Source organism: Oryza glaberrima, chromosome 1 (genome assembly GCF_000147395.1).
Source record: "Oryza glaberrima chromosome 1, OglaRS2, whole genome shotgun sequence".
NCBI classification, from domain to species: domain Eukaryota; kingdom Viridiplantae; phylum Streptophyta; class Magnoliopsida; order Poales; family Poaceae; genus Oryza; species Oryza glaberrima.
Genome location: NC_068326.1, coordinates 6,335,613 through 6,340,171, shown reverse-complemented (window position 1 = coordinate 6,340,171; position 4,559 = coordinate 6,335,613). Strand labels below are relative to the sequence as shown.

The 4,559-nt window shown below is 38.8% G+C and overlaps 1 pseudogene; it reads right to left on the bottom strand.

The window, feature by feature from the left end:
• Nucleotides 1–1,722: 1,722 nt before the first annotated feature.
• On the bottom strand, nt 1,723–4,018 carry LOC127755854 (transcription factor GAMYB-like; annotated as a pseudogene).
• Between the last annotated feature and the right edge of the window lie 541 nt (nt 4,019–4,559).

The window sequence follows — 4,559 nt, the reverse complement described above, 5'->3', positions numbered from 1 at the left end:
AAAGAAAGAGTTCTTTTTATTACACGACGCAATCGTCCAGACAAGCCTATGCCCAGGGGAAGAAAAAAGAAAAGAAAAACAAAGTCGTAGCTAGATGAAAGAAGGGAAAGAACTACTCCAAACAGCGAGAGGGTGGAGGTGTTCCCACCTTACAGAGATTGATGGTGCGGTGTTAGCACAATGACACCACCTCAGCCATGGGATAATAGGAGATCGGTGGGCCAGTTTGAATGACGAGGAAAGCTTGTCGTTGGAGCGTTAGGAGCTAGTGGAAAGAGGCAATGAATGCAATGGTATGATGTTAAAGACGAAGGACACTTGAGCTAGAGAAGATAGAGGAGGATAGTGATAAGGAGGTTACAAGGAGGGGGACCTTCCAATCTCAACTGTGTGATTGGTAAGTTCAGGAAAGTAGATTGAAACGAGCTCAGATTATACAACATATCGCACAAGAAACAGATCCGCTAAAATCTCGTAAGACTATTCCCAGCAATTCACCAATCAAACCATTAAACATAACAAAAAGAAAAAAGCAACACACCGGTGATCCTAAAGCCATTTTTTACCTAACCAAAAACGCAGGGTGACGGAGCGGTGGGCTCTCAAGTCAAGTGTCGCCGGAGCCGGGAGAAACCTCCGCCCTCCCGAAGATCGCCAGAAATGGTCACCGCCACCCTCCGCGACGGAAGATAGGCGATGGGAAGGAGAGTTCGTCGTGGATGCGAGATGGGAGATGGAGATGGGAGATTGCTTCCCCCGGCAATGGCGGAGCGGGGAGTTGTGGGGGTGGCGGCGCGGCGCGAGCACGAGTATTCCGTGGGTGGGGTGATGAGGTGGCACGGCGCTTACGCAAGGGTGGTGCGGGTTTTGGTTTTGGAGTTGGTTCGTCTCATTGATTCACTTTCACAGAGTTTCAGTGAGTCTGCGACGACACCAAGGTTAGCGACGTTTTCAAAGCCACAATGACTCCTAGATACCAATACAAAGAAAAAAAAACTATAATAATATTCCTTTATCAAATCTCAACTTAACTATTTCTCACTTTATCTACTTATAATATAATTATTCTCTAATTTCACAAATTCTGATGTAATGATTGCTTTACAAATGAACTTACTGTGAACTTATTGTGAGATAAATGGAAAGAGCTTTAAAAATAAACTTATTGTGAGATAAATGGAAAGAGCTAAAAGTGAACTTATTGTGGGACCGAGGAAGTAAGTTTCATTGGTTAACATGTTTCTCTAAGTGTTAAATGATACCATTTTTTATATGAAAATATTCTATATCAAAGTTACTTTAAATATAAATTTATGTTTCAATTTTAAATAATTAAAACTTATTTAAACATCTGACGGTATGTCGAACAGGGCAAGCCGTCAGAGAAACACCAACCAGATGCAAATGCAACCAAATCAAACATTATACGCAACATGAAATAGAACGGTCTCTGCATTCGGTGGCACAACGTTGCAACGTGTTTCAGCAAACTCTTTTGAATTCGATAGTTTAACACACACAACAGCAGATGAAATTCAACGTAGCACGCATGGTAAATTCGACATGAAGAAAAGTAACAGAGTACGGCAATATCCAAACTGGAAATCCTTATAAGAGAGATAGCAACGACTGGCTCGATCGTCTTCATGAGCTTCATGGAATAAAATGCTTGGTTTCATGATGAGTTTGTCCAAGAGGGCATCAACTCATGACAATCTGACGTCAATTACCTGAAATTGCAAGAACGAATATTTTTAGAAAACGATGATTTCAACCATAAGCAAGTTTTATGAAACATAACATGTCATCACAAGTTCACCTTTAGTATCCAACTTGTTTTCCAGAAACAATTCACTTTATGTCTTCGAAGATGGATAGATTGGCACCATTCAAATAGAGATATGGTGTGAAATCATCTTGAAGAGGTGGAACATCTCCTTCATACCGTGGCACCACCAGCTCACTGGAGGGAGTCATGGAGGTATGTGCTTCAAAAAGATATCAACAAATCAATAGCTAAACTACTATGTAAGTAAAAGATGAAATAAGTAAACTATACGAACCGAAAGAAAGATCAAAGTTATGAAGCTCTTTCAACGATACTGGACTATTGTGTGTAAAAATCAAGATCTTGTTCCCGATATCCCTTGCATAAAGGGAGTTCTAAAGAATATGCCGTTGCTTCACATGGCATATTAATAGTGGGACTCAAACTCCCTCCAGAAAGCTCTTCTTTCATCACCACATAGTTCAATACATCAATATGATTTAGTAATTCTTCTGATTGATCATTTAATAAAGCTAAGTTTGTTAGGTGCATCGCATAATCCCTTGAGTAAATGAACTGGTTGTTTGGATCAAATTGGATTAAAGGGAGCTCCATCTGCAAAGCATCAGTTGTGGACAAAGCAGAGAGATTGCCATTTGAAATGCCATGGTTGGCAAAGATAGAGGCTGCAAAAGATGGCATGGTCTTATCATTAGAGTTAGTCACAAAGTGATACAAAGTCAATACCAAAAGCTTATGTGAACTTCTCAGAGTGGTTTAGGGGATAGCTCACCTGATGGAAATATGTCATTGTTGGTTGTTTTCAACACAGGAAGTGAAATCTCATATTCTGCTGCAATTTCTATTCGGTTTCTTTGATCTTCTATGGAGTCATAATCTTTTGATGCAAGTCTCCTATCAAGTATATTACTGATGGAAGCATATGAAAACTGGGGTGCAGAATACATACTAGTAGTATCTTCTAGTTGATTATTGGTTAGCTTCTCCCTAACACTGGGGTCAACAGACCCATATTGATCTTCATTCAAAGCATCGTTGCATACATTAGCAGGATATAAAAGCCAACGATTGTTCTTGCATTTCTTTATTCGAGTGTTCCAGTAGTTCTTTATTTCATTATCAGTACGCCCTGGCAATTGAGAACATGTGGTCAAGTTAATAACAATGATAATGGATAGAACAATGCATATAATAGTAACAATGTTCTAAAACAACAACTAAGATAGTTATATGCATAAAGCTAGACCCCAAGTTTCACTTTAACTTAGCTTGTCCCACGGCTCCTTATTTTCAGTAGAACTAAACCAGGCCGATGAATGCAAGTGCAATGAAAGATACTAGCAGTTTAGTTTAAATAGCAACCCCTAAGCTATACAAGCAAAAATAGGCTACATTTCTAAGATAATTTCAAGGATGGGACTTTGACAATATTTACATATGCTTATTAGGGTTGATCTGATTTGTGATGATAATCATATTTTAGGATAAACTGGTAATGCAAAAACTACCAAATATTAATTGAAATAAATGAAATGGATAACATTCGTTTAGTTAAAGAAAATAACTTCACCAACAGTTGAACTACAAATATTAATAATACCCATACCTCCATGTAAAGGTTGCAAAACATACTTGTAATGCAATTGGAAAAAAAAAACTAACCAACTTTAAATTAAATAACTTTACCAATGGATGAACTACAAATATTAATATCCCCCGCACCTCCCCTCCATGTAAAGGTCACCAAACATACTTATGATGCAAAAACTATTAAAGAACAACACTTTTATAAACGGTTTCAAGAGATATATATTCTGAGAGCAAAAGAAAAAACAATGAACTACAAGGTGAACTTATATCGGCAGCCATCCGAGACCACTTATTCCCTATTTTGCGATGAAGATTAATAATTTTATTCTTTTCTTCCTTGCTGAAAGCCCCCTTCTTTAGGTTAGGTCTCAGATGGTTTATCCACTAGAGACGGCAACTCTTGCCACACCTCAAGAGGCCAGTGTTCTTCTGCACAAGCTTCCAATTCCTTTCACCATGCTTCTTAATGTACTTCTCTAAGATGGAGTTCTCCAATGATGTCCATGGGCCTTTCTTCAGCAGCGGGGCTACGGTGCCCCTTCTGCAATCTTTATCTTTATCAACAAATGACTCGTCATCGCTATTGCTCATATACCAGTGCGCCCTGTCAGAATCAGGATCGCTGCCGCTCCTGTGCATCCTGTCACGAACACAAGTTGAACTATCAAGAATAAAACAAGAAATATGTGCACATGAAAATTTTAGGTCAGTGGCCACGGCTTTATACACATATAGAACTTTTACAAAAAAATCGCACCATATAAGAATCTTGATAATATACATATAATGCACGTACTTTCTAGAATCAAGAAATGGAATGACGCCTCCTTATAAAAAAATAATCAGGAGATACACTCACAGTTCCATATTGACGACAATGGTCTGGACATCCAACAATATTAATTCTGAGCAGGGGTTTACTCGGGTCGGGTGATGTATAGACCGTTCTTTGTGTGTTTTACGGTGCAAGCTAGTAATCCCTTCCTGCACACAATCCTCTCATTAGGTGATGTGGATGTAAAGAATGTTGTTGGCAATTTAATCTTCCACAAAGAAAGTATCCAGCACACCACTAAAAGCTTATAGGTGTTGGAAAATAAAGAACATTTGTACTAGTGTGTAACATATTGAGGGAAGCGCTAGCTACCATCGACAACTAATAACGTGCTTGCAATGGCAG